Source organism: Anopheles arabiensis, chromosome 3, assembly GCF_016920715.1.
Source record: "Anopheles arabiensis isolate DONGOLA chromosome 3, AaraD3, whole genome shotgun sequence".
Lineage (NCBI taxonomy): Eukaryota > Metazoa > Arthropoda > Insecta > Diptera > Culicidae > Anopheles > Anopheles arabiensis.
The window spans coordinates 66,346,639-66,365,698 of NC_053518.1; the positions used below are offsets into that span (position 1 = coordinate 66,346,639).

At 40.3% G+C, this 19,060-nt stretch overlaps 1 protein-coding gene across 1 annotated transcript in view; it reads right to left on the reverse strand.

The window, feature by feature from the left end:
- Positions 1 to 13,121, reverse strand: part of LOC120902326 (RYamide receptor-like) — a 36,817-nt gene extending 23,696 nt beyond the window's left edge. Inside the window, exon 1 of the mRNA XM_040311002.1 lies at positions 12,080 to 13,121. The gene's annotated coding sequence lies outside the window, so the exon portion shown is untranslated. The remainder of the gene's footprint in view (positions 1 to 12,079) is intronic.
- Between the last annotated feature and the right edge of the window lie 5,939 nt (positions 13,122 to 19,060).

Sequence of the window (19,060 nt, forward strand, 5' to 3'; positions counted from 1 at the left end):
TCTCACGCTTCTTGCGCTTTCTTCCAATTCCTCGGAAATTGTATCTCTAGCTTGTATGAGAGCACGTGGTGTAAGGCGTTTGGGGTTGTTTTTCCCTTCCTCCTAGGAGGCGAAATAAAAATGCCAAGGTGTGAACTGGTGAATCGAGGAGTTCACGTAGATGGGGGATTTAACGATTTGTTTAGACAGCTCCGGATGCGGAACGGTTTTGAAGCTACGGGATGTTAGGAAAGCGAGTGTTAGGAAAAGTTCAAATTGCATCTTGTTGCCGTTTCAATTGAGTAACTTTTTTTTTGTTTGGAGCGGTCCTCTCTTCCCTCCGCACCAACGTACCTGTTTACCCGAATGGAAGTAAAGTGTTGCAAAATCATCGTTCATCGTCTATCAAAGTGTAGCGGATGGGGATTTTGCCTTTTTAAAGCGTTTAAAGTGCTTGATCGCGGTATGATTTTATGGGCACCGTTTAACGAACTGCACCGTTTTATGCCGGTGGCGAGTGAAATGGTGCAGCGTTTGGTGTGTGAGACACAGTGTGTTTTGGAAACAAAAAAAAAACTGTTAGGAGGAAGCGTACACTGTATTTATTTATAGCTATTTATAATCATTATTATTTTTGTGTTTTTTAGCTTTTTTAGACTTTTTGACGAATAGCAAACAAGATTTTCCTATTCCTATGTAATGAATTTGTAATGAACAGGGTAAGTTTATCAATTATTGCAATATTATGTCATAAAGATATCCATTTTACACCTGTAAAAAGAAATATAAAAATGATACCCAAGAGTCTATATGTTTTCTTGAAGTCTAATATGTTTGAAGAAAATTTCATTTAAAAATTGCATCACTAACTATGGCTTTAGTATTCCTAGCAATTCACCATAAGTGTATCAATTGTGGTTGTAGGCCAAAACTCGTGAATATTTACACGAAAATTCATTTTGTGTCATTTTGTTTAGCTCAAATCTAGTAAATTCAAGTTTTCGTCACCAAAATAAGTATGAAAATACCATAAAATAAGAAAATTGTATTGATTGCCACGCTCCATTAATCGTACAATTGACGAGGTTAATACTTCTAAAATTTTACTTTTTTATTCATGAATCTTGAATTCTTCAATCTCGATCGATGATAAATGAATCTTCAAAGAATCATGAATTTAAAAGTTTCATAAATCCATTTAAATGCATCGATCTTCGGGCTTCATGAATCTGTATGGTTGGAGATGTATGATTTTCAAAATATTTAGTTTGCTCGACCTATCCCACCCAACAACATGCCCGTCGTGGGTTCAAGCCTCGCTTGGACCGTCTCCCCGTAGCAAAACAAACTATCCGGCTGCGTGGTACTTGCCAAGAAGTCTCGAAAGCCTGTATAGGCTGGCATGACGTAAGTTGTTACGCGAAGAAGAGTAAGAAGCTCAAGCTGAATCATTCGAGATGTATGAATCCCTTGAGATCCCTAAAGCTTCATGAATGTTTCAAGATACAGGGTTTCGAATCATATAATGGACTACTTGATCCACTCGGTGGAATGTTTGAAATGGTAAGGGGATGTTTGTAACGTTGCTATGGAGGTTTGCAAGCATATAGGGGAATCTGTCAAACACTTAGGAGAAGTGTGCAAAACAGCTATGGAGCATTGCAATAGGCTATGGAGCGCTCGGTTGTAGCGCTGAAGAAATTAACCCTAGAATTTTGTAAAAAGCACCGCGTGATGATTTAAATGTTTGGGGTGATTGAACATGTGTTTAAGGATCGTTCTAAGGGGAAAAAATATTTGGGAACAATTATATATTTTTTTAAATATGTATTTAAAAATTCAAAAATTTTACATCCTATTCAACAATTTCTTCTCCGCAACAGCATTTTCTCACATATTTCAGCATGTTTCGAAAGTTCCCATCACAATCTTGCTTTGTGATTAAGTTCCCTCCTTCTTTAATTATTCTCATTAAATCTGTTTCATCCTGGGGACTAGCACGTCTTACAATCTCTTTCCATTTTGAAAACATGTTTTCTATTGGATTCAAAAATGGCGAGTAAGGTGGAATGTACTCAAGCCTGATATTATTGTTTTGTGCAAATGTTTTCACTAAATTGGTCTTATGGAAGGCCACGTTGTCCATAAAAATGATCGGCTCGGTTATGCCATGAGTATTTAGAGCAGCTTTCAGTTTATCCAAATAGGTTAAAAATAAATTTTGGTTGAAAGCACCGTCCGCAGAATCGTATGCTACAATTCAATTTCTTGTCATTGTACAACAAATTGTTATGTTACGACTTCTAATACTTGGTACAACTTGATTTGCAGGTTTTCCAGAAGCAGACCATCCTCTTTTGCTTCTCAGGGAAACGTTGAATCCAACTTCGTCGAGGAACATAAAATTCGCATCGTTTAACTGCTCCTGCCATTCCAAAAAACGAATTGCGTACTCTTTCCTTACCTCAATATTTTGAGGATTATTTCTACGCAATGGAATCAGTTGAATTCTTTTTAAAGTATAATTAAAATTTGATAAGTAGTTCCGAATAGTGGATAAACAAACTTTCACTCCAAATTCACGCTCACACTTCTCTACCATTTTTTTTAGACTAATGGAACAATCTTCATCCACCCATTTTTTCAAAATATTCAACTGCTCTTCACTTAGTCTTTTTGCATGAGCCCCTCCCTTACTTTTTGAATTACAGGGTTTCGAATCATATAATGGACTACTTGATCCACTCGGTGGAATGTTTGAAATGGTAAGGGGATGTTTGCAACGTTGCTATGGAGGTTTACAGGCATATAGGGGAATCTGTCAAACACTTAGGAGAAGTGTGCAAAACAGCTATGGAGTTTGCATTTTCTGATGTATTTAAATATGAAGATGCTTAAGGCTGTGTTCAAAGTATTGAAATAAATCGTTTGAAAAATGACTACCTTCAGTGATTCTAGATTGGTTCTTTGAATCAGATGTAATGAGGGTAAATAAAAGAAGGAGGTAATTTGATTACAAGGTAGTACTGAACACTATTTAAATATGTTTATTTGAATATAAGGAAATATATTGCTGCAGAGAATAAATAGTAGCGTAGAGAAAGTAACATAGAATATGTAATGTGTACAGTAAATTTAAATTACAACTGAAAATTAATTTCCTACAAACATATGTTTAATCATTTAAAAAACATATGAATAATCACTCCAAACTCGTAAATCATCACGCAGTGCTTTTTGAAAAAATCTAGGTTTAATTTCTACAGCGCTACAACCGAGCGCTCCATAGCTGGATGCAAAACTCCATAGCTGTTTTGCACACTTCTCCTAAGTGTTTGACAGATTCCCCTATATGCCTGTAAACCTCCATAGCAACGTTGCAAACATCCCCTTACCATTTCAAACATTCCACCGAGTGGATCAAGTAGTCCATTATATGATTCGAAACCCTGTATCTCGTACTTCACCATCCTTCAAATACTGGTGAACGATTCTAGAAACAGTTTGAATGTTCAAATCCATAATTTTTCCTATTTTTGTCATGCCATATTGTTCTAAGTACAGTTTTACAATTTTCTTCTTGTCTTCCAGAGAAATCGTTTTTCTTCTTGGCATTTTTTATGAACAATGTATTCAAGTATCTGTTTCAAAAAAACAGAAATGGCCCCCACATGTGTTACTAAAATAATTATTTTAAATGTTTGTACGATAAATTAATACCTTTCTTTATTTATTCTGCTCGGACAACACTACCTTGCAAGGAACGATTGAAAGAACTTAACTTGTATAATTTTTCACAGCGCTACAACCAAGCGCTCCATAGCCTATTGCAATGCTCCATAGCTGTTTTGCACACTTCTCCTAAGTGTTTGACAGATTCCCCTATATGCTTGCAAACCTCCATAGCAACGTTGCAAACATCCCCTTACCATTTCAAACATTCCACCGAGTAGATCAAGTAGTCCATTATATGATTCGAAACCCTGTAAATGAATCTTTTGAAATTCATAAATCTTTCGAGATTCATAATTCTTTCGAGATTCACGAATATTTGAAACCGAAATTTAGATTCATTAAATCATTTAAAAGATTCATTCAAATGCATGAATCTGAATCAGATTTACCCAACACTATTTTGGACACACTTCATATCTATCTTCATATCTGGAAGCTATACCGAAGCCAGCTACCGTTTCAGCACGAGACACAGAGGAGCGCACTTGGCAATAGGACGAGTGGCCTTCAGAATTCGTATATTTCGTATCAAATACATTCAAGACGGCGCTATTTTGATGAAATTGATTCGATTTTATAACACTTTACTTTAGATTGCGAAAATAACAATGAGAAACCTGAATTGTTCACTTGTAAACTACGACCAAAACAACAGTAGGCAAAGCATCCATGGTATACTGCGATATTTGGTACACCGATGGTTAGTTGTACAAATTACGGACGAAAAGAAAAAGGCACATTTTTTATCAAATGATGGTAAATTTTGATGTGAATTCGTTAAATAATTAATATTTATTATTATTATTATTATTATTATTTATTTCATATTGTCAGCCGCCTAGGGTTTCACAATAATATGTCTTACAAACTAAGGAAGAAGGAAGTGTTAAGGATGGGAGGTTGATGATAGAGACAAGGACTCAGAAAGACGAGAGCGAAAACTGGACAAGGGGACGTGGTAGTCGAACAAATCATGAGCTTCATTAAATGCTGCGCAAGCTCTCAAAAATGGATCTCTCTGACCAAAAACAGAACGGCGGGAGGGGATAAAAATGGGAGGTCTGTCGCGGAGACGACGAGAAGGGACGTAAATAGGAATGGAGCTGAGGAGCGAAGGAGCATCGATATTGGAAGTCAGGAGGCTGGCAATGAAGTAAGATGGCGCGTGTGAATGCCGGGATTTGATTTCCATCAAGCCCAACATACGACAGCGGAGAGAATAAGAGGGCACAGGTGCATTATGTCCGTGCAGAAATCTACGAATAGCGATACGCGTAAACTTCCTCTGCACTCTCTCTAGTCTCTGCATAGCGACACCTCCAGCCGGGGTCCACACAACACTAGCGTAATCCAGAATAGATCGAACCCAGCAACAGTAAAGCGCCTTCAGGCATAGCGGATCTCTCAACTCAGAGGCAAGACGAATTATTAGTCCCAACGCTTTGTTCGCTTTAGCAACGACATGATTGATCTGATCCTTGAATGTGAGGGAGTCATCGAGCCAAACACCAAGGTCCTTAATAGAAGACTCTCTAAAGATCTGAGTTTGACCAAAAAAGTAATTCCATGTAATTTTCCTGTCAGGACGACCAAAAGAGACAACACAGCATTTAGGGGGACAAAGCACTAACCCATTAGACGAGCACCAAGATGAAAAATTATTTAAAAACTCTGAAGCGTTTGATTTTGTATCAAAACGATGATTTTAAGGTAGAATTATGGTTAGATGCTCGAAAATTGCTAATTTTCCAACGGTGCTACTCTTAGCAAAATGGTAAGCGATGCCTAACATCTTGGCAACAAATTAAAAAAGGGTGATATTTAACAAACGGTAATGGCCAGCACAAAAATAATGAACACAGTATATATAATATAGAGGCCGATGCATAGCTCGATTTTGGTGCACCATTTTCATACGAGGTCACAGTTACAGTTAGCTGAAAAAGTGTTTACAAACATTCTCACACAACCAAACACTTTTAAGGCCCAAGTATGCTGTTACTACACAAAATCTAGTGTAAATATACTTTCCACCTCATGAACGTGGTATGGAGCAGTGGTTTTCAGTAATTCATCATTTAAAAACGACCACAATCTAGAAACTAGCCTCTTGGCTTTGATCCTCTTGAGCTGCACAAAATTTCGTCCTTATTTTGGACACTGAGTTTGTTATAATCAATAAATTGCTCTTTATCTCTATGTTTTCTTGATATTCTTAAAAAAATTAACCACACAATTATGACCAAACGTTGTAAAAATGACCGAAAATGCATTAAAACCACTGCATGCACCACAACTTAAACCTCAATGCTTGCTGCGAAGAAACGATTGAAGCTTTTTCATCAAACTGTCAAAACTTTCCCACGCTTTTTGATAAACTATTTTAGGCCTTAATCTAAGATGAAGAAAACGGGAGGATAATTAATTACGTAAATTAACTTTTTACAATAAAAATGCTCTTTTGAATAAGGGTATTTTTTGCAAAAATGGAGAACGAAAGCATAATGTGTTTTGCTCTTTGTTAAAATTATTGAATTGAATTTTGAAAATTATTTGACTTAGAGACACACTGTAGTGTTTGTCGTGTACATTCTACTCAACCAACCATAAATAATTGGTAAATATAATTCAAAAGTTGCCTTTTATTGTATTGAAATAATCAATGAACCTGTTGAAACTGTATCTTTAGCCTGTATCGATAAGATATGGCCCTACATAATTTAAAACTACACATCGGTAGAAAATATGTTGCAAGCATTTTAAAAGTTAAATGCTAAAACTTTTTTTTTAATTTTCATAGTGTTAGCACGTTAATTTGTCTAGTGTCTTAACAAAGAGAATTATTCAACCCTTACACAGGCTTCAACGTTTGATTTGATTTGACATAATTCTCGATAATTGCATGGTCTTCTGTGTACATCAATGCATTTTACCATACACGCAAGCCATGGCTTTAAATGGAAATGTTTACTGAAGACCAACAAACATAAAACGGCGGAAAAATGATTAAAAAAAATATAAGTATTTTTTTCCTGTGTGCATCCGACCACATTGTGTACATTGCGAGAAAACGACGGGAAACATAGTAATCGCATAATAAGGTAGGGAAGAATGAATTCAAATCAAATTACAAAACCGCCTGCTGTGCGTTCTCGCAACTTTACCGCCAACCATATTGGGCTGATGGTGATATGATATGATTTTAACCTCCTCCCACTCCTCCCCCACTGCAGTTTACTGATCTCGAAATAGTTCAAAGAATGGCCTACTTCCTGCGGTGCTAAGATACTGGTCAGTAATTAAATCTCCGGCAGCGCTAATACGATTTCAGAGCGCCTACGGCCAGCCGGAGCAAACGTTGTAAAAGGAGATGCTTCGAGTCTCGTTTTTTTCCTGTGTGCTGTGTTTATTTTATTTTATTTTTTTGCCTGCCTGACTTTGATCGAGTGGTTTTTCGATTTCATCCCAAGGCTGATCTGGAATGGAGCCTTGTCCTTCGATGCAACAAAGACATTTTATGTTGCGTGTGTTTCTGCTCCATCACGTGTCGTGATTTATCGAGCGCTTCGTGAAAAGAAAAACGCTCAAACCGAAGAAAATCAATTAGGAAGAGAATATTTTTATCACCCACTCATATAATCAACCGAAATGGCAAATTAGTTTTGGCACAAAGGTTTCACTGTTCTGTCCCTGGCCCTTGTGCTCGGGCCCGCCATCCGACTGTTTCGTGCGTAGGCTTCCTGTCAGGACACATCCATGCCTGGACCTGGGCACCGAAAAGATCGTTCAATCTATGTTTATGGCTCTGCAGCTTTCACCGGCGTCCCAGGAGAAGCATATACCTTTTCGGTGACATCCGGTGCGATGGGCTTTCTTTGTACCCAGGTTTGCTGTTTTGTCGTTCGGGAAAAAAGATAGTTATTTTTGCTATCATCATCGTGTTCCCTCCTGGATGCAGTAAACATGTACAATCGATGCGATGCGCACACGCTTCGGTTATAAATGGTCCTTTACCCATGTGTAAACAGCCAACAAGTGGAGAATATTGTTTCTCGCAGAATACAATAGAAACTTTTCGTGCAGGGCTTGCGATTGTTATTTATATTTTTATCAAAAAATATAATTACTTTCATAAATAATGCATGACATTTCCATTACTGTCATTAAAAATTAACATGACGCTGCGCCCTGGTTCACCGTGGCAAACCATTTTTGTTTTTATAAATATTGCACAAATATCACTGCATCAAAAGGCTGTTTGGTAAACAAAACCATGCGCCCATATTATAAATGATGTATGGTGTAGACTTCAGCGAAGGACTCCCAGGACCACCTGTCACATCGTACACCCGGAGTGTGATGGAGGTTACGACCGCAAACCGGTACGCCACAACACCGAACTCGATTATCTTTGCGCACTGTGCGAATCGTCATGTCCCAATTGGTAGGGGTTTCACCGTACCAGGCCCGACACATTCATTCGGGTTTTTTGTTCACGTGATTTGCGTAGATATGATATGCGTTGTCACGGTTCACGGGCCGCGTCGGTGTGGCGTGTTTTGCTGTAAGTGGTGTCGCACATTCCCGACCCCGGATTAGCAATGTAATTTGTAATTGAGCTCTGGTGATTTATTAAATTTTGCTAAAACTGAGCTGTGGTATTGCTAAAACAAGCAAACGCCCTCTTGTACCTTTGCTTTTTAACGATACTTTGCGTTTGTCATTGAAATTGGATGGAAAATTATGCCTTAAGTTGAGTTAAAAAAAAAATACAAATAACGTTAAGTTTTACGCCTTCTGAGTGTTGAATTAAAAAATAAAAACATTAACTGCAACGCTTTGATGGGTGTTGATCCAGTGCTAATGCCATTTTAAACCTACGATGGCGTGTTTTACTGAATTAAATAAATTTTATAGTGTAGCGCCTAAAGTTATGCATGCTGCAGATTATTTTTGGTTCTACCGTTTACTTAAGCAGCATGCGTAATAAATTGCATACCTTTAGGTGTTACAAAATTTAAATACAATACAATCTTACCGGTCTGAAACGAGCAAACGTGTAATGTTTTTTGGCACTGCTGAAGAGTAAGGGAAAGGGGGGCAAAATGTCAAATGTTAAGTATTTGGTTTTGTATCTCATTGGGTGAACCACTTTACACTGATTTTGTTAAGCCAATCGATGCTTCAACGTCTTATTCGTGAAACAAAAATAGTAGTTGACGTATTAACAATAAACATAAATGTATGAAATGAAAGCTAAAATCAACACCAAAAGTCGTGAAAATGATTTGTGCTATGGGGAAAAATGAGCATACACCAAATGTCCAAATACATCAAAATAAAGGGTCACAACATTGGACTTTAGGCTTTGGTTTAAGCTATTGCATCTTGATAGAATTGTGATAGTAGACATTGAAGTTTAGTATTTGAGTGTTTTGTCTAATAATTTTGTAAAATTCTAGAATATATTAAAAATTCACGTGTTGTCATTATTTTTTCTTGTCTATAGACATACATACAGCATAGTTTTATTTTTACAGTGAAATCTCTCGGAGTTGAAACTCCAAGGAAATGTCAGCTTAGAGAGATTTTGCCCCAAGTGAAACATTTTACAAACGTTTAGCGGAATTTGGGGCAAGAGTGCCCGCAAGCATTTTTTCCATTAAAACTTGAGTTGAATGATCAATTGAGTGTACAGATGGCTTTGTTCTCCTGTCTAGGTATACTGTACCAAATTTCATATAGATTAATCGATCCTGGCCTTTTGTTTTAAACTGCTTTATGTTCAGTATCAAAATTGAGCAGAAAATTATAGTTTTTTTTTACCATACCAAATAATCTCTCAAAAAACTAAGGAACAATCAACCGAGAACATATTTATAAAAGTAAACCTGAGAAAACGTTAATTTTTTAAGGGGTTAGTTTAAAAAAACTTTCTTTTTGACACTGAAAACTCCAATTTAAAAAAAAGTTACACCTTGTTGGCAAAAGAGCCACCTCTATTTAAGGCAAGTGTGACATAATATTTCATAGATATTGAGCTGTCTAAAATGTAAACATTTTTGTGGCGTGCAGCAGCATGGTGCGCTATTATGAGCGGCTTCCATCCCGGAAAAAAACAAACCAATTTCAAACCATAATGCGGTACAGTTTGTGATCAAAAAGGGTTCATTGGTGACTTAAGACATGTAGGAATACATACACTAGTGCCACACACGTACAAATCTTCAATTATCTAAAAAATTAGTTTATTTTAACCAGGTAGCCGTCTTGCTCCATACGGGTGGCACTCTTGCCCCATAGCCCAAACAACAACGTCTTTTTCAACCCTATTTTAAAACGCTTCAAAAATAGCTTTGTTTGCACTCATTACAAGCGAAACTCATTTATAAGTGAGGGAACAGATGTAAAGAGACTATGAGAATTAAATCGGCTTTTGATATTCAACTTTTAGTGAGTTATAATATGAAATGCTTAAGATGGCACACTTGCTCTAAACTTAGCTACTTTAAAAATTTGACATTAAATTAAAATTGTTAACTTTTTAATGTAAATTACAGATAATTGTCTTGTGCCTGGATATATATCCTTTTTTAATTGTTTGTTAAATTTTTACGAAAGCTTATTTTCGAAACGGTCACAACGACTTTATAGTTTTTTTTATGTTATTTAATTTCTTCAATTATTTTATTCTTAATTTATTCATTTATTTGTAAATGTTGGATTGCGAATCGTTCATGGTGTGCTTTAAACATTACATTTGATGTTTTTCCATCATTAGAAGTCATTGTAGACATGTTCATTTGCCAATAATGTAGGTGATCATTTCGCTTCACCTTACCAGTTAGCCACGCTTTCTATTAATTCCATTGCATGTGTGTTCCAGTTTGTGTTTTATATTTCATCACCGTTTATAAACAATGAAAGATGTAGACATTGTTCCCATTTCCTGCAATACAGTCCGATACGATAGTTCGTACACATTAGGAACTGCCCCGGAAAACAGTGTATTTAAAGGATTTTCTATGGTTTTTTGCTTAACTACCAAGTTTTTTAATTTAAACAAAATTATGAAAAATAACCAAAGACCCATGGCAAATCCCCTGTTTAAAGCAAATCTTTTGGTAAAACGCTTAAGCACAACAAGTAAAACTTATGCCAATACACTTCAACACGCATGCATGTTTGTTGTTCAATGGAAGCTTGTAATTTGGTACCAGTAAGACTTAAATGCACTTTCGCCCAACGTGTGAAGGGTTATTATATTTTATTGTACTGAAAGCGACGGCTTACCGTACCGAGAATGCATCAGCACAAAACAACAACACGAATTTGTAATAATCACTGCCACACATATTATTCAAAACAAACCGCTGGAAGGAGAGTAGGGAACAATTAACTTCATTAAAATTGGCGCATGCATGGCCCATTATGATAACGAAGTGATGAATAGCAATTATACTCTCCTTTTTTTAATAATATAAGAGAATATTGCGGTTTCGGGTCAGATACATTATCGGTTAAAGCAAATAGCTTTGGAAATGGAGTTTCAACATGGGTCAGAACACATTTAAAGGTTTCTACCATGATTCTCCTAGACCGGATGGTGTAGTAAGTAGGTCAGTTGATGCAGGGAATACATCATAGTGGCAAAAGGGTTGATACTAATTCCGTATTCATTTCATCATCCCAACCCAACCACAACGTATTTACGTACCAGGTAATCCAATTCCTGTACTCAGTCCCAAGAGTAATTTCCTCATATTTCCACTAGTGGAATTCATTGCTCAGTCATGACAAGGAATTTCCCCCACCATTTCCGGAAAACAGATACATTGCAAATTGTCTCACATTGTAGAGAGGGGGTGCTATGCAAATTTAAATTATCTACTTGAGCTTGAATTTATGTCTTTTTGATGTTATGATACCGCAGTGAACAGTATCTGGCGTCTATTACCATCCACAACTAGAGCAATAAAAATCTCTGGAAAATATATTTCACCGCTTCCATTCGGCCATCCCACCTCGAAACAGCTACATAGTCCTCTCAAACAATATGCCCCCACGGGTAGGTGGCCATTTTACGCCAAAATCAACAGCCTCCCGTCCCTTTCCCACCACTCAGCAAATGGTGCGCCATCCTCGAATTATGCTAATGAAATGAAACGCTTCACAAATGATGAAACTGACCCATAAAACTTTAAACCCAACCTTTCGACCCTTTTCACACAGAATTTCCTCTCCCAACACTGCCCCATCGATGCAGACACAATGATTGATCTTGAAATGGCGAACGCACGGATCAATCCTCCGGGGGAAGCAAGAGAAACTGGTGCCGGTGTTAAAGTTTTCCCCAGGCACTTACCTTTTTGGCTTGTCCAGCTTTGGTTCGGAATCAATCGCAGCACGGGGATGTTTGTTTTGCAGCAAGGATGGGGCTTTCTCGCTCTTTCCCCGTGTCTTCTGCTTTGCTTTGTCAATCACTAATTAGTAATCCTTTCGCTAGTTAATTAATAAAGCTTGCACGTTCGGTTTATCCATTGACCGGGGTCGATGGTGCGGTGTGCGGTTGCCAAGGGATTACCGGACATTTTCTTCCATTTTCCGGGAAGGCTCTCTCTATTGAACCGAACACTTACAGGTTACCACTTTGCCACTTTTCAAAGGATGCCCAGATGGAGATGGGAGCCGTCTTGTTTCGTGGAAAACCGGAATCATGGACGGAAAATCGTTTTCGATGCGTTTATTTTTGGAGCGCACTATAGACAAGCACACCCACGAGAGGATCGGATCATTTGACACAAAGCTGCAGATATGCGTGTTTGCAAACGGCACAGTCGTTTCTTCCTTTTAAACCTTAAAATTATTTTCCTGCTTCCTGCTTTTGCTCAATTTGTACCCTTTTTCCACACATTCATTTTCACGTTAACGGATTGCTTCCCATCATTCCCACACTGCATGAGCTGAGCTCCCGACTGGAATGTGTTTTTGATCACGTCATGTTAGTGGAATTTGCACCATTTCGAACTCAGACACCGAAAATTCGTTATTTAAATTCCAACCGCGAACACATGCACTCCTGGCTCGCTGGCGCATTTGACGAATTTCTAATAAACTACACAACGATCGTATTTCTACATTCCATCATTCCGGTGACATCAAACGATAAATCCATCACCCATCTTTGCTCGCGGAAAACTCGTCAACAAATACAATCTTTCTCGTTTGCACCAGATGGCTTCGACGGATTACTATTTCACTTCGAAACGGATTGTTCGGCAAAGTATGAGCCCCTTCGGGGAGGGCTTGTTCGTTTGCCGACGGTTGTAACGCTACTGATGTGCGAGCCGGTCGATCGGTTGTAACGCGACTCTTGTGCTCTGGCGAAAGGAGCGCTTTTCTCACCGACCGAGTTGTTGCCTGAGTGTGAAGATGCTCTCACGCACGCCACATCCAGACGGTGGATGTTAGTGGCACGAAGCGTTTTTTTTGGGTCGGTCAGTTTGGGAGAGTCGTGAGAGTGTTGCTTCGGTGTCTTGATCGGTACCGTGAGCGATCCGAAGTGAAATCATATCGGCGGATACGATACAATATTGATAAGGGATAGAGCTAGCGTAACTAGTGAGAATGACGAACAAGATCTATTGAAATTAATTCGTTGATAAACCTTTTTTGAAAGTAATATCGTTGAACTACTGACAACTAAAATGTAAATGGAAAAGCTTACTGTGCTTAGACTCATAATAATTCATTTCATTTCATCAACTCATAGGAAATACATAGTAGAATGCCGTATTTTAGCGTCTATAACGACCCACTTTCAGATTGAAAATGACCAAAATCAGATCAAGCCGGTCGTTATAAATGGATAGTACCTATTCGTTTACATCTGAGACATTACATTTGATTGCTACCAAATATAGTCTGTATCGCATGGGTATGCACACTAGAAACTGCACAATACTAGAAAGAGCAAGGATTTGTGCCAAGGAACACGAAAACGAAAAAAAACCGTTTGAAAAATGAAGAAACTATTCATCTCAATGGTTGTTTACATTCATGATTCAAGTTCATAAAAAGGAACCACTAAAGCAACCGAAGGTACACTAATAGCCTTCCATTCGGTTATACTACAAGTACAAATAAAAATAATTGGTTTGAATCAAATTGCCAACATGGACAAAGTTGTTCAATAGACTCTTGTTTTAATTTGTTAAATGAAATGTAAAACAAAACATTTAAAATTATGAATATTTCATCGGGAAGGTCGTTTTACACGGGGGGTTGTTATTCTTCTTCTTCTTTTGGCACAACAACCGCTGTCGGTCAAGGCCTGCCTGTACCCACTAGTGAAGTGAGCTTAGCTTTCAGTGACTTATTGTTACCATAGCAGGATAGTCAGTCCTACGTATGGGGGCACGGTCTATTTGGGGCTTGAACCCATGACGGACATGTTGTTAAGTCGTTCGAGTTGACGACTGTACCACCTTACCGGCCCAACACGGGGGGTTGTTATACATGCAAAAATATGGTACTTAGTTTAATGAATGCTCTTTCAACTACCAAAAAACAGACTAAAATCAATTGATTAAAGATGATTTATCGAGAATCTAATTGTCATTACAGGTTTTGAAACTATACAATCTATATTCCAATTTTTCTATTTCGTTATTCATTTGACAATTGGATGTGTACAGATCAACAAAATTATCTCTAAGCACTGTCATATTTCAAAAGCTGCGTATCGGCGTGCAGCGAATGCAGTGTAGCTTGGAGGCAACCGGTGCTATGTCAAAAGCATTGCATACCTTCAAGCGCTTAATTACGCCCGAGCTAGTGTTTCAGGTGCATGTAGTTCCGGACAGGAATGGTTGCAGCAGCAGCAACAGCAGCAGCAAAGGAAAGTTACACCAGCTGATTACATAAGCAAATATACATTTTCCACTAGGAAAAGCTAATGGGAAAACACGATTACTTTGAACTGCGTTCTGATAGAGACAATTTTGCGATGCAAATTGCATACCGTAAGCAAATGTTCGCGCTCGTAGCGAAGGCACGTGAGCGCCGAAAAGTATGCAGTGCGGGGAAAAGACTAAGCCGCTTTTGAGTAAGTCTGAGACAAAGCCGCGGTTGAGAATGACATCGTGTATCATATTTGCGTTGCAAATGTCATAGCAATAGTATTATTCAAATATTTAAGCCGCATTCCAACTACACACCAGTTAATTAAAACCATCATGGGAGGTGGTTGGTTATTGCTAAGTTCTTTGTTGTTGTTTTACTGAATAAATATTAGATTTGTTAAGCCATTCCCTTGCTCGTTGCTGTTGTGCTTAAAAAGCTCCATACGAACTTCCGGTTTAAATTATGGAAAACTGCCTGGGAGATTTAAATTAGACCTAGATTTAATCATTAAACATTTTAACGTTAGGATATTTGGTAGAAAAGAAAAGCACCTTCAGAAATGCTATGGCCATTATCTTACAAGAAAATAAATAAATATTTGTTATTTTATATTGCTTACTGGTAGGCTATAAAAAGCCATTTTGTTGTTTTTTTATTTACTAAAACTTCCATTAGCTGGACGAGCAATTCATTTCATGCGATATTTCAGTCCAAAAGGTCGATCGAAAATTCAGGTAAACCAAGCAAATCATGTATTACGCACATAACCTGAATCCGTTTTCCACGACAGCTAAATCAATGAATAATGAGGGTCTGGTTTTAAGCGCAACGAACAGGACAGGGCATATTTTCCCGCGTATACACGCTTGATTTTAAAAATAGCGTTCAACGGGAGTCGTTCGAACATGTGGCAGTGGTTAAAGTGGCCCGATAAAGCGCTCCCCTGCCAAGGCTAATCTACCAACCGGTTAGGAAAATCGATGCGAAATCGAGCTAGCTGAATTGAACCGGTACGATAAAGCATCAGCGGTAGCAAACCGTTTACCAGTTAAACTGCCCCTCCTGTAACCAACCATCAATCGGCGCCAGTTCAAGTTCAATGCAGTTCCCACTGACTCGCAGGTGACATGTTAAAAATAAAAACCATCAATTTGGGGTCATTCCCGGACATCGAAGCCGTCGTATGTGTGTGTGTCACAGATCTTCCGATTGTGAGAAATGGTTGGTTCACTACCACAGTTTTTTGGGCAGAACGGAAGGCAGCAAAACGTCCAGGAATACCGGCTAAACCGGCATAACATACGCATCGGTAAACATTCACATCGGTCACTTCCGTTGCGCAGCCGAGATTTCAAGGGTGGTTGTAGTGGCGCGTTCAACACGTCCATCAGCCGTGCCCATCCGGGGAAACGATGGGATGGGAGGGAATAAAATTAACTCACAAAAAAAAACACGAACATCAACGTTGATTCGTTACGTTGTTTGCGATCGATTGACGAAACCTGTCAGCTCTCGTTTCGGCGTTGAGGTGTCGTTGGTCTGCTTGACTCCTGAGCATCCTGACCGGACTGTAGAGAGTAGCAAGGAAGAAAGAGCAGATATTGTGTCGTAGGCGAAAATGGATCACGAACGGATGCTCATAAATATAGAAAACATCATTAGGCATTGTTTTTGTTTGCTGGTGGGGATGAATTACGGTTTAAAAACATGGACGGGCGGACGTTTTAATGGACAGGGGGAAGCAGGAAAAGTGAGTGATAGGAATTTGCCTTGAATTATGGGGTGGTAGTGTGTGTGTGTGGAAGAAGTAAAAAAAAGTTGCTCTTTTCGCAAGGCTTGATGCTTTTGAACTACCATTAACATGAACTTTGATTAAAAATCCACCGAAATGTCTTTTTTTATTGGTGTCTTCCTACACTTTTTAAAGCCACCTAAAAATCCCGTGAGACATTGTGGAAGTCGATTCATCCTTCCAATAGTCAGTCCGCTGGGCGATCAAACGAATATGTTTCCTATTTATTTTTAATTTGATTACGTTTGTAGCGACCAGAGCGCCATCTGGTGCGCACACCTAGAACTACAGACAGAAAATGTTTAACGGGCTAGTTAGGCAGGGACTGCACACAAAGCTAGAGCAGGACAAACAGTGGTAGCATGCTGCACCGCAGCTATAAAAACGGTGGCTTGCTCCATACACGCTCTCTCTCGTCCTAAACGTTTCCACATCGACACGCGCATATCCGTCCGACCCACCACACACTTCTTCTCCGGCAACTCTCGAACGAACAACACTAATTTTCGCGTCTCTCCCGAACTCACCGTTCCGCGGCTTAAAAGAAAAAAATAAATCGAATTCTACCAAAAACGTAGTTCGCAAAGCGTGTTGCGTGTCTCTTTAAAAAATTAGGGACCACTTTTGTGGCGCCCCTAAAACTGGTGACCCCGACGTGATTTGCAACCCGCCGCGGCATGCCGTCGGGATCCCCTAAAACTGTGGACCCCGACGTGATCCGCAACCGACGCCGCGAATTCGTACGTGAGTGTGTGTGTGTGTACTACGCATCGCAAACTTGTACCGCGTTGAACGTGTTAAAACGTGCCACCGGCAGCGGAGATCGACGCAGAGAAGACAACGTGTGTGTGTGTGCCTACGACCGGGAGGGCTACCAGCGTTAGAGGTACCGGCAACGCAGCTGGCCTCCTCCCCCCTTTCCCTGTAAAGTGTGCAACGAGCGCCCTTTCATCATTCACAGGACGTTGAGTGCGGGCCGACGAAAAAACGCAGCAACGCCGTGTTAGTGCGCCCGTAGCTACACGGAGCGTTCCTGCATTCAGCGAACAAAAGAACCCCCCGCACACACGCGCGCCGCCTCGAAGCGAGACAAGCGCGCACACACCATCATCGGCGCATCAGAAATTTTCCATCGAGCTTTCGACGGCTGACGCAATCGACGCAATTCTTGGAAGCGGATCGACGACAATCTCCGCTGGTGGTCTGCTTGACGCCGGTCACCGCCTCGCAAGCTGTTTCTACACCTCGTGCTACTGGGAATTTTCCGTTTGTGTGTGCTTCCATCTACGGGTGCGATCAAGAAGGAAGACACCAACGTCGAGTTGCGCACGCAAATAATCCAGCCGTAGCAGTAGTGACACATCGCCGCCATCACGATTTTTTCGCTCGAAGGCAAACCCGCTTGGATCCAGCTGACAAGAAGAACGACGCCGCCATTTTCTGTGCACCATTTCATCGCAAGTGAGAAGACGCCATTTGCTGCTCGCGAAAAAGGACGACGCACACCATCATGCGAACCGACGCACTTCATCGTTCTCATCTCTACCCGTGTATGAACGGGGAGACAACCAGGAGTGTTCGCGTCATCATCACCGCTTAACACCATAGACGAGAGAGCCGCTGCCGCCATCATCGTGTTCGCGTGGATCTACCCGACCGGGAGGGCCGCTGACAGCAGGCCCCGCGAAGACGCCACTACGCACGCCGTCACCACGACAACGATCATGCGTCATCATCATCGTGCTATTAAGGTAAGATCCACCCTTTTACGACTAACTGCGAACATTCTGCAGCGATAAAAAATGATGTGCTACCCCAACGTCAATGGAAAACCGCCGCCGACCGCCGACCATGCGGTACCTCGCAACCGACCGATAACCGACCTTGCATCCGGACCGCCGAAGACGACTACCTTCCAGTCCGCGCCAGGCACCCAAGCTTTCTATTAGCTTTCGAACAACCTACCGACCACTACCTATTCGGTCAGGAGGCGTTAACTGCCGGTCTCTTTGCTCGTGCCACCATGGACCGCAATGAGGCAGTACGCAACCGACTTCCTCACCACGAACCATCGAAAACTCTCGACGATTAGTATCAACGGAAAATGATCGCCTTGCCACGTTTCTTCGTCGCTACCGATGCCGACACCTAAGCGATTAATCGAATCGATACCGAATCTGCCGCACAGCGGCCCGACCGAAAACGCTACACGTTACGTATGCCGACCTCGAAGCAAAATCCCCACATCGACCGCTACTCGAACCCTAAAGCGAGATACTTCGCCCAACCGATGACACTACGATTCGTTTGGCAGGACCGTAAGGGGGAACAGGATTCGTCTGCTTTCCTGCTCATCCACTTGCCCAGACATCATCGGGTACTTTTTCGCTCAGCCAGGGTAACCGCTACCGACCAGCACCAATCTGCTTACCTGCTGACCCGAACGATATCAAACCGAAACGTATCGACACTTGTTTCAACGTTCCTACAGGACACCGTCTGGTACTTTGACCGATTGGAACAGTTGCTCGCCCATAGCAACATACCATTCGACCGTCGCCGCAACAAACGTATCACGCTTCATACCAAGCACTTACACAAATTTTCGAAGTCGTTTCAGATCTTTGTAACGGACAGCTACGCTAATCT